This window comes from Dromaius novaehollandiae, chromosome 3 (assembly GCF_036370855.1).
Source record: "Dromaius novaehollandiae isolate bDroNov1 chromosome 3, bDroNov1.hap1, whole genome shotgun sequence".
Classification (NCBI taxonomy): domain Eukaryota; kingdom Metazoa; phylum Chordata; class Aves; order Casuariiformes; family Dromaiidae; genus Dromaius; species Dromaius novaehollandiae.
The window spans coordinates 33,429,237-33,452,222 of NC_088100.1; the positions used below are offsets into that span (position 1 = coordinate 33,429,237).

At 37.8% G+C, this 22,986-nt stretch overlaps 1 long non-coding RNA gene across 1 annotated transcript in view; it reads right to left on the minus strand.

Annotated features, from left to right (window-relative positions):
• Positions 1-930: 930 nt before the first annotated feature.
• Positions 931-22,986, minus strand: part of LOC112980775 (uncharacterized) — a 42,768-nt gene continuing 20,712 nt past the window's right edge. The window contains exon 3 of the long non-coding RNA XR_010388237.1: positions 931-5,264. This is a non-coding gene — a long non-coding RNA (uncharacterized LOC112980775). The remainder of the gene's footprint in view (positions 5,265-22,986) is intronic.

The following is a 22,986-nucleotide window of genomic DNA, read 5'->3' on the forward strand; positions in this document are numbered from 1 at the left end:
GGCTGGCAGCTGACTTCTGCACTGCCACGGCCAGGCACTTCTCAGTACTCAGCTGCCAGTGTACGTTTGCACAAACTGTAATCCTCCCTGGGCTTACATGCAAGCATACACCTAAAACCACCACTAGCAGAGGCACCATATGCCCAGTCTGAACTGGTGGGAGGGTGGCATCGCAACAGCAGTGCAAGGAGCTTTTAGCAGCCTTTCTGATAACCCTGAGTTAAGTCTTGAAACAGGCATGTCCTTTCCTCTTCCACAGCAGTATGTAGGAGTAATAAGGTATATCTACATCTAGTGGAAGACTGGAGGGTAATGGGGCAAACTACATTGCGATGATAAAATTTTGGGAAGCATGCTTCACTGTAAAAAGAGAGAGACTCGAAAACATGGGGTTCTGTTTACAGTATCCTGCCTTGTGAGGAAGTACCATCTTCTTTCACAAAACAGAAAATGAAGTGCAGAGAGTCTGTCCAAAGCTAGGATTAGAATCCTTCTTTGTGCAATATTATCTTAATACCTTAATAACAGGACCAAGACAGTAACAAACATTCCTATTAACTATAGTAGGAACAAAACTAGATTCTTCTATGGAGTCAGTGTTTCAAATGTAAGGCTTATGCAACCCAGCCTTACTCTGCTCTCCCTTTTGGAGAGTTAAACAAGATGTAATTTAACTATCATATTACACTGTTTAAAATAAACAAGACTTCAGCCTCTCTTCTGAGGTAGTTTGTAGTTATACACTGGAATAGTTAACGTTTGTTTGTTATACAAAATGGTTGCTACAAAAACATATTTCTATTTAATTCATACTAACATCCTTGAAACCAAAGCAAAATTAGGAAACAAAAGTCTAACTGTAGCTAAGTAGGTCTTGGACGGAGCCCAGAGCTGACAAGAACCAAAGTTTCACACAAGAATAAAAGAAGCTTCAGCTCTTCCATTCTGTTTAATTAAAACTGCTTTTTAAGAGAATTGGTTTATACAAAGGTTTTTTTAGAGAGAACATAATTTTGAAGAAAGCTTGCATTGAAGTAAAAGTGTTTGTTCAGATTTCAAGTTAATGTATTTTTAGGTTTTAAAGTCTTTGCATACTGCTTGCCCAGATGGGGTTTTGGAGTCTCCATCCTTGGAAATGGAGTCTGGACATGGTCCTGGATAACCTGCTCTAGCTGACACTGCTTGAGCAGGGGGGTTGGACCAGGTGATCTCCAGAGGTGCCATCCAATCTTAACTATATTAGAATATGAACACATAGTATTTTTATTACAGATGTTTCACACCTGCTTGCATCTTACACAAAGAAAGCTGCTTTTACATGTTTTTATCATGATTTTATCAAGATAAAAAGATCACAATAAAATCATATCTCAATTACAGCACACAAATATCAAATCTGATTAGAATCCACTCTTCTACTTCATGGGCAGTTATGGCTTCAGTTATGACTGAATTCCACATATTGTGGGTTTTTCCCCCCCTTTTTGATTCAAAGCAAACTTTTTTTTTCCTTCAATCTAGATAGAGGTCTTCAAAGTATGATAGCTGTCATAGGCCTGTAAACTGTCATGCACAGAATTAGAATCATTGACAATACAATTTGATGCATAAAAAAAGGACTTGACTTTTGCATAGGCATCAAGGATAATTGCTGCTGTCTTTCACTGTAACATCAAGAATGTGTTTATACTATTAAAGTTAACAGTATATTATTCTCCCCCACCCCCCCTTCAGATGATAAATAAGCCAACATTCTCTTCCCCTTTCACCTCTCCTTTCCCTCACTAGCAGCTCTTTGAAATTTTTTTTAATAGAGTGTTTTGCTAATATTTCACTTGTAAACCTCAAGGTCAGGCTGCAGTCTCCAAACAACAAACAACTCTGTCCAAGGACTCCCAAGCATTCTTTCTTCCCACAATCGCTCCCTGCACTATCGAAGGGGATGTAAGGCAATTACCCAAAGGGTAGTCAATTAGTCAAAAGTGTAGCTTTTTTTTAACCCCCCCAACATACATTTTGCGCTTCATTTACGTGCTAAGTTTCCTTAACATCATACAGTGCCGTAATTTTCTTTCCCCAAACTCCTAAATTTACCAATGAGGAAACATGATAAGCAACAACTATCCTCCTCTTCCTCATTCCAAAAATCAGTGCAACATATTGAGTTTAACATGCAAGAATGATATTGTCCTGGGTAGTGCCAAGAATCACTTGGAGCAAGTCAGTTTTGCATCTTGGCAGAACCATGCTTTAATAAAAAACATCTCATGCCTACAAAGATTTCCCACAGATTAAGTTGCTGTGGTAGCTATCCAGATTACCTCTCTATGAACTCAATCCAAAACTCATTACCGACAACCAGCTTTTGTAAAAGCCCTGTATGTTTTTTCACAACAGGAAAGCTCCATATTTAATTGACAGTCTGAAAAAAACCCTAAACTCTTTGAAGTTGGAGATTAACAAGAGAAAAAGACATAATGTTTGCCTTTGGCTTGGTGAGTGATGCAGGGGGGGAAAAAAAAAACTAGCAATATATAATGTATCTTATACAGTGCTCAGATTGGTGCAAATACTTCAGAGGATACCTTTACAATTAAAGGTCTGGAGGTAGCAAAATTATTGGTAGCTCCCTATTACTAACACAATTTACAGATTAGACTTCACTTACAGATCTTTCGAAGACAGAGATATAAGCATGAATCGCTTCCAAGGAAACAAAAATTTTGGTTAACTGTGAGTGTAATATAGCACCATGTTTGTAATTTCTTTCAAATGGCATAAATAGAATTTAATATCAGTAACAAATACACCAAATCCTGTAATTTCACCTTTTTATTATACTAGGAATTCAATTTACATTTAGAATAACGTCTGTTCTAGTTCTTCAGAAGAGTGGCCATATGCAAAGGAATTAGCATTTGCACTAGCATTTTAGGCTACAGCCTCACAAAAAGCACAGTGGTGGACTAAGCTTTTACTCAGCTAATCCCAAAGTAGTCTTTATTAGTTTAATTTTCAGCTAGGCCAAGCTGCTGAACTAGCTCATTGTTTATGTAAACATTCACATCAGCACAAGTGAGAGAACAGGAGTGGCCAGGGAAGAAGGTGAGAAAGACTATGACAGTCCTGATTTACCATAGTGAAATTCCACCTTCAACTTCATCATTAAATGGACAAGTAGGTAATGCTAAATACAGAGAAGCTTTTCCATTTGACACAAAATAATTTTTCCAAACCTACAGAAAATCTAAATCAAAAACAAATTCTGGTTACCACTACCTCCTTTCAGATCGTCTTTCCTCAACAGCATAGCCTACAATCAGTACTGTCATACAGTGGAGGATATTAACTGTGTGCTCCATCACCACTGGAGATGTCTCTCTGCCAAAGGAACCATGCATGTTGGAAAATTCTACACTGTCATCTGACTAGCCTGAGTGGCTGTCTTCTTAAAGCAAAGGTTTTAGAAGACTAACTCTGCATTACTCTGAATATCACTATATAAATCATAAGTTTAAAAAAAATCTTCAAACCTGAAGCATTCATGTTTATTACTTCACAGCCAGACTTCAACCCAATTTTTATTCATGACTTACTCCTTGCCTACACAGACCCTGACCACTGTCTTCCTCTCCAATTCCTTTGTCCAAAAGAAACACAAACCATAACCTGAAAAATAATTTATTATTTCAAATCATTGATTTTTTTTGGGGGGGGGGGGAAGCTGAGGGGGGGTGCCTAATGGTTTGAATTCTTTTTAGCCCCTTTTGTAAGAGAAGTAGTACTTCATATCCTTACATGATCTTCTACAATTCTCCTGTTGTCTTCCCTGTCCCATCACTTTTCAAATCCTGATATTTAAACTCTTCAGGGCAGTTTTTATTTCAGAGGTTTATGTTTAAATACCTTTAGTAAAGCTGAGACAGCAGGATCTGGAAAAGAGAGAGAGAGAGAGAGAGAGAGAGAGAGAGAGAGAGAGAGAGAGAGAGAACGAACGGTATCGCAAAAGGAGCTAGAAGGTGATCCTAAGAACTCAATTGCATTACGAAAAAATTCTTAGAGAGCTCAAAAGATGTCCCCTTCTGCAAAGTCACTGCTCTGCTTAAGAGCAGCAACAAAACCACATTTCATGAGGATTTAGACCATGCCAGCAGGATATCAGAGTTAAAGGGGCATTTTTTTCCCCATCTTATTCTAAATTTAGAATGAGAAGCCCTATTTAGCTAATAACAAATATAATAAAAGAAACTTAAGGAGGAAGAGAAAGAGAAGGGTTGTCAGATTACAAAGAATAATACAATGTGGAGGGCAGATGGCAGAGAAAAGCAAGTAGGAAGTGTAAGCTAAATACATTTCTCTCTCTCAATTCAGTTAATTTAGGGACAGAACTGATCAGTGTTGACATCTCTCAACTTTGTCTACCCAATAACAGGAATTGAAAGCTGAAGTCCTCTAGAACTTTTTTTTTGCCTTTTGAACTCCATTTCTAACTCTTCTGAGCAGGAAAACATGAATTAAGTGAATCTTAGAACACAAGAACCAAACATTTAAGGATGATTTTATTTAAATACTGTGCTGATGTGTGAACTTAAGGATGACTATACTGTAACTTGTACTTACAAGCACCTATAAACAGAGCGCAATAGATCTGTTTTAGATTACTTTTGGACTACTGTATAGAACACCATTATTTAAGGTTGAAAATACTAGAATATGTTACCGCTACTAGGTTTCCTCAAACCAGCAGTGCAGCTGAAGTATGTTTATAAGTACAGCCCTTTTTTATTATCAGTTAGAATCTCAGTCAGAATATCAGACATTGATGGCATATGTTTATGTTATTATGTGCTTATGTCCTTGTCCATCCAGGTGATTTCCAAGGCAGGGAGAGTAAACAGCCTTCTCCCAGCTTTCTTAGTTTCCACAGCTGAGAGTGTAGGATGTTTACAGTACCTGTCACTCAGAGCTTTTGAAAACAGACCAAATGTCAGCAGATCTAGGACAGATTTCATTGCTGACTACAGGAAACATGCAGACATCAAGTCAAGGAAGAAAAAAGCATATCCATGATTATTTTATACCATACGAATTCTAAACAGTGTTAAGTCCTTTGTGCACATGTGGAGAGGTGCAAGAAGGAAGTTCACAAGAAAGCTTAGCTTCAACATCTCCAGAGGACAGCGACTATTATTGTCAAAGTTGTATTGCAAGGCTTCCTGCCAATTCACTCCAAAGTATTCCTGAATCTCTTGATGAAGTCATGCCTGCAAACAAGAGAGAATTCACCATTGTAATGAGTGCACATAAATACATTAACAACAACAAAAAGCTTTCCCTCTTTTTTTTTTTTTTTTTTTAATCAGCATTCAACAGAAAAATCATCATGCAATTTTTCCAAAGGACTGAAAACTTTTAACACAATTTAAAAGCAGTGTCCTAGAGTGCTGGCTTAGGGAAGTGTGTGCAGTATCCGGCTTATTTCTAATCATTAAAGGAATGATGGTTCTGGGATGCCTTTGAACAGTTTAAGGAAGAAAAGTACTTTTCAAGATATGGATTAGTAAGTTTAGGAGTGCAGTTAAACAACAAATAATTGTAACAGCAGTCTGGACACATTTCAAAGATATATTCCTCTCAGAAACAGCTTAAGAATTCAGTTTTAAATATATCACCTCTCAAGAGGGAAGGTGGTGGTGGTGGGGAAAACAATCCAAGGGAACCTGATCATATGTAACAAAGTTTTTTACTCACATAGAACAAAAGCGAAAAACTTCAAAAGAAAAAAAGATTCCACTTAAGCAGGCTGTAGAACACCATAAAAAACCCTTTGGGACAAGGTTATTAGTAGTCTATGCTTTCAAAAACAAACAAAAAAAATCCATCTCCAAAAAAAAGTACACGTAACTGGGGACCTGGATGATCCTAGATTCACATCAACCTACTTGAAATAAAATTAATCTTTTACCAAAAAGACAGAGTAGCTTTAGCTGATTGGTTACTCCATAGAAAGCTTGCTCTCATCCTAGTACTGGTTCTTGCACTGTTCTCACCAAGCCATTTATAGCAGAGTATATTGGACAGCTTTCTGAAGAAACAGCTTGTCTTTGGGCATAAAATATGTTTTAGTTGAACTGAAGTTACTGTTTGTATACAATTTTCTGCTCTGCCATTACCTGCATCTCATTCCAGTACTTCTGCAAATCAGGCCATATATCTAAAAGCACAGTTCTTGCAGTCACAAAAATCCCTGCTGCCTTTGGTCAAGACAAAGAACAATAGCAGCAGGAGAAAAACAGAAGAACTCGGTAATAACATGGCCCACTTTACCATTCATAAGAAAGCCTTCAGTTTTGAAGGAGCCTAAAAAGCTCAAATAAATCTGAAGATTTTGATCACTTTCAGCTTCCAGTCTGCTGCAAAATAAAATGAACTGTGAGGCTAAAGGCAGCAAAAACCTTGTGACCAAGGACTTGCGAGAATTAAAAGGTTTCCTTCTCAATTTGACTGTGATGAATAAATCAATTCTGTAATTAGCAGACGATCAGCCTATTCTCTTGATCTGAACTCAGCAGATGCTTCTTCTAAAAAACTCCAATCATTTTAAGTGTTTGCTAGGGCCATAATTTGGGTATTCTTAAGACAGAGGAGAAGAGAGAAATCACTGTGGTTTAACCAGGAAGCCAAGCTACTGAGAGTGTCAAATAACCTTGCAAGAGACAGAATAGCCTAGTGTTGCCCCAATGACAAATCAGCATGAAAAACAAAAGGATGTAAGGCCCAGAAAAAAATTCATGGAGCTGCACCCTCAGTGCAAGAAAAGGAGTAAATCACAGCATAATTTAGGTTTGAACAGACCACAAGAGGTCATCTGATCCAAGCACCTGCTGGAAGAAGGACCAACTTCAAGGTTCCAGGTGAACAGTTGCTACATACTTTACATTTCTCATCGAATATTTTCAGTTTAAGTATGATTTACAAAAGGGACTTCAACCTTTTCTGAGAGAGGACTGAAAAATAATGCTGCAGTAGTTTCTCACTGAAATTACTGTAGTACTCTGAAGTGTTGGCAGACAAGCATCTGATATATTTCAAATGTTAACAGATCCTATTTTGATCAACCAAAGGCTATGATGAAAATTTTATTTATAAATTATTTAAGTGATTGACCACGGTATCACCTTGACTTACACCTCTCATTACTGTTGGTTAGAACTTTTCCATGTACAATTCAAAGTCTGGTGCTTAAAATCAGACCGCTGGCTTTGAAAATGTTAACCTGTGTTAGACCTTTAGTACTAAAAAAGTTTTCCCAAGTTTAATATGTTGAAAATATATGGAAACAAAAAAGTTTATTTTTTTTCCAGTATACAATATGGCAATAAGACAAAGAAACATGTAAAATAAGATTGTACTTGCTCAAGAGAGGAAATAGTAGAAAAAGAAAACATCTGTTTTGTTTTTTCTACAGCAACAAAGAATCCTACTTTCAAAATACGCCCATGAAGTACTAGAGTCATTAGCCTCACATCTAAGAAAATTTATGAGAGCCAGTGCAATAAAAGGCAGCATGCTGTCAGCACACAGAGGAAGAAAACATACCAAGGCCAATGACGCAACGAAAAGGAAATATTGAAAGAGATAGGAGAGAAACAACTACAACAACAAGAAAAAATCAGAATAAAAACTAAGAAATATATACTGGAATCCCTTTCGAGATTTAATACATATTCTTTGGCTTCAAAGTCTAAATGAATTATATAAGTGACTTAGGATTTTGAAAGTCAGTTCTGCATAGATATTTCAGATATGCTTCCCACCAGATATTTCTCCTCCTTAGAATATTCTTAGCAACCTTAAACAATATAAGGAAGTCTTCTGATAAGCACTACATTTATACATAACATAGCAATTCCTATTCTAAAGGACTTAACACTCAAAGCAAGTGACAGGGAAACATGATAGCAAATTAAATGATAAAGCACAAGTCTGGTATTTCTATCACTACCCTATTGACTGCCTTTGATTTCTAAGTCATTTCAGATACTATTATATTTTACCCAGTATCTCTGAAGGCTGAATGATGCTTCTAAGATGAGATAGTTGGGGAGGTGTAGGAAGGAAATACATCATGTCCCTTTGCTGAAATAGATGCCTACCATTTGCTAGGCACAGTTCCTCATGTATTTCTAGGTATCCAGAGAGTAGCAAAAGAGACAGTTTTCATGACAAAGCATGGCCTTCTATATGTTTTTGAGAAGGAATAAAGTAGGTGATTTGCCAGCAAGTCCTGCACAGGGCCAGGCTACAACTCTGTACCTGCGTTCTGAAATATTAAATATTTCACTTGGTTTCAAAATGCTGGTTAATGGTGGTAGCTCCTACTGTCAGAAAAGCGAAGTTTTCATCATCTCTGAACATCCAAGAACTGGAAGTCAACCGGTAATAACTTGCCAGTTAACTTACAGTAACTGTTCCAGTCTTATCAACATTCTGCATTATAGGTAGAAAGGCAAAGGCAGCAGCAAGTTTGGCAAAGAGTTTTAGTGAAAAGCTCAATATTGCTCATTCTTCAACTTTACCCTCAAAGGATTGAAGCAAGCAGGAAGAGGTAGAATTTCCAGATATGTAGAGTTCTAGACACCCATGTCTTCAAATTCTATATGATGTGCATATTTTAAAACTAACTGCAGATACATTTCCAGAAATGAGAAGATATAAGAATACATAAAAAATTTTCCAGCGAAGTGAGATCTACGAAACATAGGTGTTTCAAAAAAGCAATTGAAAGATTAAAAGTAGATCTCTGTGGCTTCTCAAGCTAACAATCATGAAGCTGCAAAGCCATCTCTGTTTCTGTGAGTGAGAAGCAGTATTAGGATGGCAAAGAGGTCAACAACCTTTAAACAAACAGGCCTGTACCTGCTCAGATCAAATAGCATGTTGATATGCAAACAGCAGTAACTAATATTTTACAAACACCTATGTTTTGTGGGATACTTCCACATCTGCCACATGATGAAACGCTAACGTCAAAAAGCAGCAAAGTCAGACCATGCAGGAAATCCAGACACTCTCACAGGCCTGATGGAGTTAAGGGAAGGGGTAGTGCCTGTACAGATAGGCATATATATGATCATGGTTTTAGCAAAGTCACCACAACAGTGAAAATAAACTGCTCCAGTGAAGCCTTCTCCCACAGACCTCAAAGAGGCAAGATGTTAATGAAACAATATTTGGCTGACCCTAGAAACTGTTCTCCTTATCTTGATCCTTTCTCTTTGCTTTACTATCCTACACTCAGTGGATTAGACTATAAATCATAACACAGAGTTATGAAGGAAGCAGCAGCCAAAACAATGTAGTGCAATAACAACAACAAACCAACCTCCCCCGCAAAAAGCAGTTGAAGTGGTACACTGCAGTCACCTGGAAGGAAGAGATTCCAAATTGCACAATGCAGGCCATGCTACAAAGGGACTGCAGTCATTCACTTGCTTTCATTTCATAAGGAACAATGAGAGGGAAGGACTGAAAATAAATCCTAGTCAATTTCTACTCTTCGGTAAGTTATTCATTTTCTTGTGATAACAAGAAGTCAGGTGCCAACATGCACAAATTACTCACTGCTCACTTTACAGAATATTTCTTATAGTCAAGAACCACTTGATTATAATTGCTCAATCATAGATTACCTGAAGATTATGAAAAATATGACCCTCAGCTTGTAAAAAGGGAGAAAATTATATATAGTGGGTGAGCTGTAACACCCTTAAAGCTTATTAGAAGAGTCGATCTCCCACTCCTTTCCACACACTTACGCCCCTCTCTCTTTCTGCAAGCCATCAGACACACCATTACAACGAGGAAAAGAGTCACCATACGTTATGGATATTTTAGCATTGGCAGAATTAATGAGGCACTATCTACAATGGTACACCATCTCATACTACCTTTTACAAATGAAGAAAGTTCATAACGGTCTCCAAAACCTTTCTCAAAAATCATCTATCATGCACACAGGGAAGTCTAATTTGATTATAAATAGGCTGCTTGATCCATTTGAAGTGACCCATTTAAGTAGCAAAGATTACTTGTGCTGTATCTCCTTCCTAAACACAGAGAGCTTAAAAGAAGCACTCTCAGGGAAAACTCTAAGGTATTTGAAACTCTTCCTTCTTTGATCTGTGGAATCCTGCAGAACGATTATGTTGCCTTTATATTTGGAGATATATCCCAAATTACCTTTCACACATACCCCACACCCCAAGAACCAACAAGCAAAATCTAAAGTACAAGATGAAAGTGAATCTGAAGTAGGAATTGGGGTCTGGACTTAGGAGGCAGCTGGCAAAACAGCAGGCACCCTTAGAGCTTAGCTAGAGTCCACTGCATTCCTTATTTTGTATGTCTCCACCCTTCCAAGGGCAAAGTGAAAGCCTTACGTGACTGTGAAGACAATGAACTGCTCACTGCCTCTATTCTACACGAAGCAGCACTTCCTTCAAAATCCTCAAGTTTTTGTTCACACCTGCCAGCTCCTGGAAGAGTACTTAACTTCAATGAAAAACTTCAATTCCTGGTAAGGATGATTTGTTACCAATTTTCCATTGAAAAATTGGCACAGTTATAAGATTTTTTCGAGATCACACCAGTGAGTTCCTGTTCTTTTCCTGTTAGGAGCATTCTGTGTTACACAGTGGAGACATGCACTTATATATCTGAATAGATAGAGAGGAACCCCTGGATCTCTGTCTCATGGAGACTACCTAAAAGTGCAAAAGACTCACAGGGCTCTCCTTTGGCAACTGTGCATGTCTCAGGCCTCCAAGAAAGAAAACTATCACAAAATCACAGAACAGTTGAGATTGGAAGGCACCTCTGGAGGTCAATCTGGTCTAACTCTGCTGTTCAAGCAGAGCCACCTAGAGCAAGCTGCCCAGGACCCTGCCCAGATGGCTTTTGAATATCTCCAAGGATAGAGACTCTGCAACCTCTCTTGACAACTTACTCTAGTGCTTAGTCATCCTCAGAGTAAAGTTTTCTTATATTCAGATGGAATTTCCTGTTTCAAGTTGTACCCACTGACTCTCATCCTGCCACTGGCCACCACTGAGAAGAGTCTAGCTCTGTCTTCTTTACACCCTCCCTTCAGATATTTATATGCATTGGTAAGATCCCCCTTAGCTTGCTCTTTTCCTGGCTAAACAGTCCCAGCTCTCTCAGCCTTTCTTCATATGACAAATGCTCCAGTCCATTCATCCTCTTAGTAGCCCTTTGCTGGACTTGCTCCAGTATGTCCAGCTCTCTCTTGTACTGGGCAGCCCAGAACTGGACCCAGCACTCTACATGTGGCCTCACCAGGGCTGAGTAGAAGGGAAGGATGACCTCCCTCGACCTGCTGGCAACACTCCTAATGCAGCCCAGGAAGATTGCTGGCCTTCTTTGCTGTGAGGGCACATTGCTAGCTTATGGTCAACTTTTTGTCCACCAGGATCCTTTTCTGCCAAGCTGCTCTCCAGCAGGCCAGCCCCCAGCCTGTCCTGGTGCCCAGGGTTATTCCTCCTCAGGGGCAGGACTTTGTATTTCCCTTTGTTGAACTTCACGAGGCTCCTCTCTGCCCATTTCTCCAACCTGTCAAAGTGCCTCCGTGTTGCAGTACAGCCCTCTGGTATACCAGCCACTCATCCCAGTTTTGTATCCTGTTCATTTCCTCCATCAAATAGCCACCTTACAGAACTTTGAAGAAAAGTAAAATAGAATAGGCTCCATTTCCATGCAACTGCTACAAGACGCAGAAAACAAAAAATCTGAAATTAAAGTTTTGAATACATTTTTTAAACCAGCTAAAAGAAACGGATTATGTTCAGTCATATAAAACCTATTTCTTCAGGAGTCAGAAGCAAGATGGTAGGAGAAGGACAGCCACCAGCCAGAGCCAACCTTTTCTAGGCTTACTCCAAGAGAAAGGAGACTGTATACAGGTAATTTCCCCCCATCTTCAAATGAAAAAGATTCAAAGATCTTTTTAATTATAAAAGCTGCCACAAGATGTCAGTACAGCCTAGTGAATTCCTAGTTAAATCTTCCATTCTAGGTTGATGGGATATTTATTTTAAAACCCCAACTGCTAGGGTACACAAATCCAGCACTCTGTTAGGTTTATCTGACATGACTCTAGAATGAAAAAAGTCAAACGAAATAGAAAGTCTCACTTTAATATTGAGAAACCATCCTTGCAGCCTGCCATCTAAGCTTATTTACACATATCCCACACAGAGGCAAAAAATGAAATATAAAGCTGTAAGAATAGGCATCAGTTTTTACTGTTACAAGATGACATCAAGCATCAGCTTTATATTAAATCATCTCAAGTTAAACTACAATCTCCTCCTCCATGTTCATTACAGGTCCTCTAGCTATAGCATGCTTCTCTGCACCACACTTCCATATTCAATCTGTACATACATAGCTTCAGTTTCCATAGGTTATGCTGCTGAGTGTAGGTGAACGTTCAGCAACAAGGCTAAGCTAAATACAGCTTTTCTGTGAAACAAGCATTAACGTGATTGTCCTTGTTCTACAACAGAAGCTCTCTCTACCTTCTCCAGTCTTGCTTTTTGAGGAGAGTTGTAAGGAAAGGTTATATGGCTAGGGTGATTTGACTTATGAAAATCTAATAGCAGAGTTTACCTCATTTCTTTATACAGATAAGTATCTAAATGCACAAGTTCGCCATGGCACAAATTGGTTTCAGCAAGAGAAACAGGGCACAAACATTTTTGCTGCACAACATACAAATTCAAATATGCGCTTTGGTATTAAAGATGCTAACTGTGTAAGTACCCTCTGCAATATTTCTAAAGGGCCTGATTTATTTTAGACCATTAGTGCATAGATTAAAAACAAAAACCAAAATGAAATAACTCCCCTATCCCAAACATAACCTATAAATTACTAGCAAGAATTTTCAGCTTTGCTAATTCATTCAGATTTAGTGGCTTTATCTGCCTTTTGTCTTGCTCCAGCAGATTTATTAAAAGAGTATCAGGATTAGTAGAAACCAAGGAAAGAAAAATTGTCAGATGACGAAGAAATCTAAAGAAAGATTATTTTTTCTTTGACGTATGACCACTAGATGTTGGTGACTTTGATCATTCAGCATTTCGTAAGAAACAGATTAGCAGAGTTGCAAACATGCATTAACCATATGGAATTTTAGTTCAGGAGAACTTCATGTTTAGTTCATTTCTTGGATACAAGAGTAATATAAGAAATGAGGTTTATAGTTTTAATACTGGCTTACCACATGGCCTGAAAAAAAACCTCTTGATTTTTTTCTTACCAAACACAGACAACCTGGTACACATATTCTGACAGTCCGTTGTAAAGGACATCAAAATTGACAGAATTAAAGGAAGCTTTATGTTAAATTAAAAAATGTGACCAGAAAAAGAGCTTTTTAGGCCAATGGCTAGGAAGAGAATTCACTGAAAGATCTGTCATGTCTTATATAGTGGTTTTAGCACAGCTCTGAAGTTTCAACTTGCTAAAGTTACTTCACTCTTAAGTTTACTTTTCATGGTTTCATAACTCAAATTGAATAAAATAGAAGAGCTGCAAAAATATAGATACATACAGTTTTTCTTTGGAGCATAGGTACTACTTAATATAGGTACTGGAAAATTGAGATATCAATAAGAGGAATAAAAAGCAGAGAAAGGCAAACAGCATCCTAAAACTCTTACCTTATAAAATTCTGAAGAGGAGATGAAGTACAAACCATCTAGTAGCTGAGCAGCAGCACCCCAAAAAATGAATTCCAAGCAAATTACCTCACACAAAACCCCCAAACCACCTCATGCACTATCAAAATTATATCCAAAGTAAGAACATCTCAATTTTTGTACCTAAGCAGAACTTCAGAACCTCTCTCTGATTCAGATGAGCTATGTAGCCTGAGAAGTTTCTAAGGTGTCTAATCACAGATTTAGGAAGGAAGGCAAGTTCTGTTGCAAACCTGACTAAGTGCTTAATTAAATATAAAACCTGCAAGCAAGTTTCACCTTGCTTTTGTGTTTCATCAGGAAACCTTTGCACAACTTCTATTTTGTTCCATACAACTGCAAGTCTTTGTCAGGTTAAAACAAGAGGTAATTTATGTACGTTCTCTAGACTGGAATTTTTAATTCACGAGTCTTGACTCTAATTGTAACAAAGACCCTTGAGGCTCATAGTTTCTCTGTGTTAACTTCTCTCTCTCAAATTCTTTACATGTAAACACTTGTTTCTACAACAGTTCTGCAAGTAGGATTTTTTCCCCATTTTTTACACATTCAAAATATTCCACATTCTGCTTGCCCATTGAAATTTTGATATGCCCAAATGAAAATGCCATTCCAGTCTCTCTCTCTCCAGGAAATTTCAAGAACATTACCAGCATCAAGAGTACATAACTCAACAGCCAGCTTGCATACTATGCCAAAACAATAAAATAGCCAACCCTTTTTCCATAGGACAGCTAAAGTCTTAAAAAACAAAGTTTAAGAAGGTTTAAAAAAAAAAGAATTCCAGCTTCTGCAGGAAATAAACTGCAAAGCTGCACTTAAAAATTACTTTGGATTTCACATCAGCAGCAAAACTTGGGTAGAAAGAAACTAACAACCAGCTACTATTTAGAGCAACTTCATTCCCTATAAGCAACAGATTTATCTTTAATTTAAAGTCCACCTTTGAGCAAAGGTGCTCTCTCTCTCTCCTTCTCTATACTATCTAAACATTATGTTCAGCTAGCTCCTAACACTCCTCTACAATCACTAGACACCTAATTCTGCTATTGAATGAACTGTGGCAAATGGCATTCAATCCACAAGACTTTGACATATGCTGGCATTTCAACAGTTACAACGCAGTATTTGTGTGACAGTGTCGATACGGTATGATGGATTCATTTTTTTTTTCCTCTTCAGAAAAAGTTCTAGATAAAGATGCTTTTAAGAAAGGGATACTGCCAACCTGAAATGTTGCCATTTTCACATGGACAAATAGATTCATAAAACATAGAAAATAGGTTTGGTACAATGCTTGAAAGATTTAAACCAAAAAGGGCAAGAAAAACTGACTGTGCAAGAGTGCTATTAAATTCACAAAGCAAGAGCTGAATAACAGAAATGTTTCCTATCACTAATGCTTACAGTAGCTATGTTTAAACAGGTGTTTGGCTTTTTTTTCCTCATTCGACACCCTTTTCTTAATTCACAAGTAAGTTCTATGGAAAAGTATGCCTTTATCACTATCAGGGAATTTTCATGCTTTGGTATTCTCCCATCTTAGACTCTATTCTTTAATCCTCTCACCTTTTCATTCACTACCCAGATTTTCATTTAATCTCTAAACACAGAAGTTTCCTGAAGTTACACTTTTCTAATTCCACCCTAGAACTTCTTCACTTTAATTCAGCTAACTGTGTCAAACACATCACCATTATGTGCTCTACAAACCCATCTGAACACTCAGGCCTCCAGCTCCTTGTAGGCCAACACCAAGTCTTGCAGATCCTTTGTGCATAAAATCTAAGGTGTAGCCCTTTCAATTGATCCTTACATTTCTGTCTCATCCAAGGTCTCCTTCTCTTCCACACTCAGTTTTTATAAAACATTGTCTAAATTAAGGAAAAACAAACAACCTTGCTGTATCCGTAACACATTCAGAAAGCTACTGCCAGAAATAACAGTCTAAGTCATCACCCTTTTGCATCTTCTGTGGATGCCCCCTCTCAGCTGAATCAAATGGCAGCTATCACCATGGTCTAGGCCTATCAAGATCTTAAGGGGAGGGAGAGGTGAATGTAGATTCCTTTTCCATTTCTTCCCCATATTGAGATGTCTTTTTCATCTCCAGTTGGCCCATGAGGTCAGCTCATGGTCTGTTCCCCACATTGCATTTTCCTTTAAGACTCCTTGTGCTTTCTTCTGTGTTTCATCTTAATGGAAATGCAATTTAAAACTCAGTAGACTCCTTCTCAGTCCTCCTTCAAACTCTCCTTTTCATGCTACCTACAAAAAGATTTAAGCAATGAACTGGTATTACTGGCTTATCACGCTGACCAATACTGCCTTGAATGTTCTCTGTACTTCCCTGATTGTATTTATCTGTTGCGATCAAAATTACATCAGAGAGCTTAAAGTGACTACTGTGCATTCCAGATTCATACTGGGCCTAGTACCATTAGGTGCTGCAGCCACATTTAATAAATGGTTGACACGTTTTAAGATCATTTAACTTGTCAGTAAAATAAAACTCATTTTAGTCACAGGCTGCCAAGTTAGCAAGACCAAAGAAAAATATAAATAAGAGCAATACTAGGTATTTTCTGAAATAGCAAACCTTAGACTAAAAAAAGATTTAAACTCACCATTTTAACAGAGAGATTGTAACACAACTCACCTGAACATACTTTGTATTCTCCTAAGTAGGCAGTGAACTTAAAACTTCTTTGTTGGCATTTCTCTGAGGCTCATCACTGTGGTAGGTGAGCAACTCAAGAAGATCGAATTGCTCATCTGTATTAAACAACAGTTGCTGTGGGATGCAAACAAGCAGGGCTTCAGTTTTACAGAAACTCAGCTGAGGCTTCTGTTTGGCAAAGACAATTTACTTGAAACAAGGCTTGGATCCAGATCTCATTTGATCCAATTCTTGCCGATGCATAGATTTCAGGTAAAATCAATGGCTCATCTCCCTCTCTTCTCTCACCCCACCTTCTGCAACACAATGCTTTTCACTCCTTGTGCTATGAGAACAGGATTAGGTGTCACATTTAAATTTCATCAAATTCCACTTTGTTTTCTCACTCCTTCCCTGAATTAGCAGATTACTGCTGAAACAGGCACTGCACACATGGCTTCTCCCACTCATTAACATCATGGACACATTGTGGCAAGAATCCAAGTTCTTTTTTCCTGCAGAGGATATAGCTTCTGTGGATGTGAACAATCTTGAGCGAGAGCTTATAGTCATCAGCCCATTTCCTCTGTTGGAAGGGAGTCTCCCAACTAATTCTCTGAACAAACAGAGTCCTGGAGCCAGGCCGTGGACAGTGTTTACAGAAGCAGGAATATCACTGATACGACAGTTTGATACTTTCTAACAAAAAGTTTGAAGCAAAAAATTTTTTTCTTGAAAAAGCAGTAAACGATGCATTAGTCAAACATTGATACTTTTTTAGTCATATTATACAGAGGCTTAATTAAAAAATGCATCCATTTCACTGTGGTTTAAGTAAATCTTATGTTGAGCAAAGGAACTAAAATGTACCAGTTTAGCAATAGTTCTCTATTCCTATGCCCATTTCCCCTCTTCTTGCTGCCTAACTTATACTTGTACAAATAAGAGGCCCAAGTAAAGACGATATAAAATAAAGGAATATTTTTGTTGCGTTTTTTTGAACTGAAACACTTAATATTTTCACAAAGCAAGGGTAGCTGAAGTATATACTAAGATTTTGTCAGCTGCAATTCTTCATGTGTGCACTTTGACAACTATATTTAATTAGCATCGACCTTTCACCACTTAGCATGCTGCTAAGTATTGGCCTATTTTTATTTTACTTATTTTAAGGAAGTGGAACAATACAGTGATCATCAAAAAATAGTACATCAAAATAGTACATGCTGTACCCTATACTTAAGCAAATAAATACGGACAACTTTAATTCAAGAGTAGGATATATAAATATAAACATTGAACATCATCAAGTTCACGATAATTATAACTTTTGAAAAACTGAGTCTATCTGGTAACTGAAGTGCTTTTTCAATCTCTAGTTACTAACATAAGAAAACAGCAGAAAGCTGCTCTCACTGTACATTTTTGCAAATGAATCAAATTTACAGCATCATACAGTCTTCTTATAACATAAGGCAAGCACAAATAAGAGAGACTGCATCGTGGTTGGTCTTGTTGTTTGTACCTCTCTTCCAGCCTTACAATCCGATATACGGGTGTGACAGACATTGCTGCTGGGAAGTAGGAGGTAAAGAATTGTCAGTCAGAGGCAACGTAGATATCCAGGCCCCATCAGAGAAGCAGGAAGGAAGGAACTCGAGTGTCAGCAGTTGAAGATAAGGGCAGACAGAGATAGGTTCTGGCATAAGAATTTTTATAAGCAAATGGCCTGGCAATAGAAATAAATGTTTTAAAAGATCTCCAAGCCTCCTCCCCCATAGTGGCTGCTAAATCACGTCCTGTTGCCCTACTCAGGACTGAATCATCATGTTAACCTGGAATGCTGCCATTCACCCCCAGAATCTACCTTCTCCTTACTACAAAAATTAGCAGGCTGCTTCTCAGAGTAACTTGCAACTGAGAAACCCCTTCTAGACCAAGGCATCATGCAGTAGATAGAGGCTTCATTTTCTTTTCCAAGACTTACAACACCAGGAAATCTTAGAAGCATGGCGGGGGGGGGGGGCAGCAGAGTTGTTTTAAAAAAATTAATAATAATCCAATGACTCCCTACAATTCTGTCTATGCCTTTCCTGGCCAAAGATGAGAGCAGACAGCTAGTATTTCAGATTGCTTAATGTAACTGACCTCTCCAGCTACCATATGGTATTAACTTCCTGACCAAACTAAGTGAAAGCCTGCCAAGTATTAAAGTGGGAAGAAAGGGATGTAAGCAGCTCGGGTACTTCCTTTGTGGAGATATTTTTGACCAGTGCTACAATTCTACAGGTCTTATCTGAACTACTGACATGTTAGACAGGGTTCAGCAACATCCCAATTTTAGCCTCTGTGCTAAACACAAACTGAAGAGAGGACTGATAGCAAGTGCCCTACAGGATGTTTGTTATGAAGTTACATAAAATAATCAGAAAGCCCATATTTGATTTATGACGATATGAAAAAGCAAATGACATCTACTTTCTCTCCTATTCTGACATATTCAACAGGCATGTTCGGCTAAACAGAGAAGTAGGGTATTTCTAGGTTTCAGTTACTGACACTTGCCTCCTTATAAGCCAAGTCAAACATCACAAGTTGCACTAAATCTACTGCAAAACAGTATCAGAGATGACAATGCCATCATCATTAACCATCTCAGCAGAGGTCAAAAAACTAGATTCAAGAAGCACGGTAATGCATATGCTCTCTTCATAACAGAAGAATCTGTCCTGCTGCTGTTCATCCCAGTGCCAGGAAAGTTTGTTCTTGAGAACCCAGCAACATGACACCTCTCACCAACACAACAGTAATGTCAAGAGATGCTAAAACGGGAACTGAAGTTGAAAGTTAAGTGGGGTTCAGTTTTTGGTTTATAAAGAAAATAAAATCCACCATCCTGGAACAATAAATATCAAAGTGAATATTAAATGGTGCTCAGTTTTATATCCCATGTCTTCAGATTCTTTGGAAAGGTAGAGTTAAAGCAAATTATCTGCTGCAACATTTACTGTAACAATAATAATTCCTCAGACTGGATTTGAAAAGATAAGCCTTGTTTTCTAAAAGGCAAATATTTTATTAGGTTTAAAGTGACTGGAAACTTTAATGAGGTCTGAAACAAATCACATGGTTTCTTTATATATATATATATATATAAGTCAATGAGAATTAACATAGTAGTAGTAGTAGTACTTCAGTTACTTTTTTGATCAACTCAAAAAAACTTCCATCCCATCAGCTGGTAATTCTCTCCTAAGAGGAAAACCATCCCATCAAATTAATTTCAGCAAATCAAAGAAGAGTATTAGCAGCATAAGGCCCACGTCTACTCTGTTGGCAAAATGCAATCTAATCGGAGAGCTAATTTCTATGGAGCTTAGAATGAAAACAAGATTTATACCTGTAGATGGCCGTTTCAGTAAGCAAATGAAATTCAGTGCAAAGTATTTCAAGATATGATGCATGTCACAAACCTGATTTTGTTCAGGATGCAATTTTTAGCACATGCTTCACACACATACTTCATACAATAGAAAAGATTTGTTGTGATAGTGAAATATCTTTAAAAAAATCTTAGAGAGGGCTTACTTCTAAAGGAAGAGTGTTGTATCTATACATTAGGAGTTGAACTGTACAACTTATATTAAGAGCTACTGAATTTCTAGGAACAAAGCTACTTCACCAGTGAAAACAAACAGCAGACAGCCTACACATCCAGTCAGAAGCATTTGCTTGTTTTAGAGCTTTCAAGGAAGAGAATGCATCTGTTCATAATACCATTATCTTGTAACTCAACACACCTAACAAGTGTAGTCTGCCATCTGCTTAGAAAGCTTTTCTTCTGTAAGAGAAACTTTGACAATGATACGACAAAGTATAGTAACCGATGTGCCTAAGACATCAGAAAGGAAGTGACAAAAGTCTGACTGACTTCAAGCAACAGATACCACTCCTATAATAATTCCGAATCTGTTTTAACTTAGATGTATTGCCTGAAGTCAAGGGAGGTGTAGACAATAAGCACCTCTGAACACAAGACATCCTGTGTGCATCTGACATTGGGCATCCAGAGAGGAATATGCAAGTTTAAGACCTACTGTGTGAGCACTTTCACAAATATCAGACAATCAGCAGAAGAAAAAAAATGTATATAACTGCAGAAAAGTAGTATACAGGCTTAGAACTGGAGCCAACCAACACTATGGTTAGAAAAATGCTTTCAATGCATTTTTCTTGTGCTTACAGATTTTTGTCTCTATCTTATGAGAAACAATTGCCCTTTTTCTCCCCCCTCAACACACCTTTAGCTTGCAGTATAAGGGCTAACCAGTCTTAAATCAGTGATATTGACCAAAGATTCAAGTCATTCTGAAATAACATCCTCCTCATAAACAGCAATTGCAAGATACCTGAGGCTAAGATGTACTTACTTCCAAACTTTAATTATTCAAACTCTTCAGTGAAACACTTATGTTCTCCATTTCTTAAAGCTACCAATTTCATTCCATTTATACAATGGAAAACCTGTAGATCTTCCTACTGAGAAGGAGGAACGTTCAGGTCAGAAAACGTGTTATTTTCAGTATAAGTTCACAAATCACAGTAGGGTTCTCACCTCAGTACACAGATAGAGAAGCAAGCTTAAGAGAAAAAATAAAATCTTTTAACTAAACTGATATTTGCAATTGCTTCCTCCCATGAATGAAATGTCTAAATCTCTAAGACAGCATATATGCTCATATACTATATCTTTGTGATAGAAATGAACAAAATAATAATAAGGCTTCTTTACAAATTTCTTCATACAAGATATGAAATCATCATATGCAGATAGTTGCTATGGTGCAGACTGAAGGGGAAAAAAAGGTGAGATCAGACTTCTTGTTTACACGTTTCCAATATGCTCCACTTGATCCAGCTTGAAATTGAAACCCTTTAGCTTCTTGTCTTTAGGCTGTCAGATGGTAGAGGAGTGTTAGCAACTTTACAAAGCTCTCACGTGTTCCTCCTAGCTCTAGAAACATCCACCTAAGTTAGACGACAGACTTGAGGGACCCTATAGTTTCAAGAATAATAAAAGCAATACTAACTCCTGCAACAAGAGACTTCTTCAGGGAATTAAATCCCAGATTATCTTTAAATGCTATTAACACTTCCTGACAATGTAATGTTGTATGGACCTATAGAAGACACACTGTTTTGACATTCTCAGGTAAAATCATGATTCTTCTGAGAACTTCTTGCACAGTTTTTATCCAGATAAGTATGCCTGATTATTTGCAGACTGAAGAATAATGAGACAAAGACATTTAAGGTAGGATTCAAATCTAGATAAAATGCCTAAACCGAATAAGGTCATATAAATTTCCCCTATAGTCAATGAAGCCTTCAGAGAGATTCAGCTCATCCAAAGCAGACCCTCCAGGCATAATTCAGTTACCCAGACATAGGTATCTGCTGCCATTTTAAACACCCTGGGACATTCCATCTCACCTCCAGCTGCCTCTCTTGCAAACCCTGTAGGTTCCAGATTATAATCATTAGGATTATGCATTTTTTCCAAATACTTGAGATATTCTAAATGGCATTAGGTTTAGGCAAAGTGAACTAAGCCCCTAAGCACTAGTCAGCTGAACTGCAATCTAGACCCCACTGAGTATATTGACTAAATCTTCACTGACTATGAAGACAGCACAGAAACTTGTTGCAGAAGAATAAACCTTAAATTTTGGCATCAGGGATGAACTGAACATAACCCTCAGTCTTTTGCCAGTTAAGAAATTAAATAAAATTACTACTTGTACAATAGAGTCTTAGGCTATTCATTATTGGGTTTTGGTGTTAAGTAAGAGATTTTAATCAGTTTTGGCCTATGCAGCCACTTCTTTAGGGTCTAGTCTTCTGAAGAAGCAGACATACACAATTTCTTACCAAAACATTAGGCTAGAACCTGTATGCCAAAGTTTCCTATATAACCAGCCTGCATCAATTTCCTTAGTCAACTTTTCTTTAGTGTGGAACATAAAGCCCAATTATACAGAACAAGCTGATTTTCCTATTCAGTCAGTGACCAATCTGGTTCTGTCATGCACTTTTTTTTTTTATTGAACATGCAGAGTGGGATAGAAGCAACTAGAGTATCCAGGATAATTACAAGGTTTAGGCACTTAATGATGCAATCTTCCTAAAATAAGTACCAAGTTTCTGGCACAGACAGAGATGCCTTTAAAGACCTCCAGAGGGAGATGCCGTCTAATTTTTGGCATCTAAATCCTACATGTACAGTGTGTTCAAGAGCATCCATCTTATGCATCATTACCAGCCACGCTAGCATTTTGCTATGGTCTGAAGATTCTACTTTATATCAGGTCAGGGATACAACATTTAAAAAGTAAATAAAAGAACATGACCTATGCCAAATCTCAAGTTTCACGCTGGCTTTCTTGCTCTCTCTAGACTGCAAGTTCTTCATCCCCCCAATTCTATTGCTCACCATGATCTACTGCTTTTTCTTCATCTGCTTACTGTTTGGAAAAAAAGTGT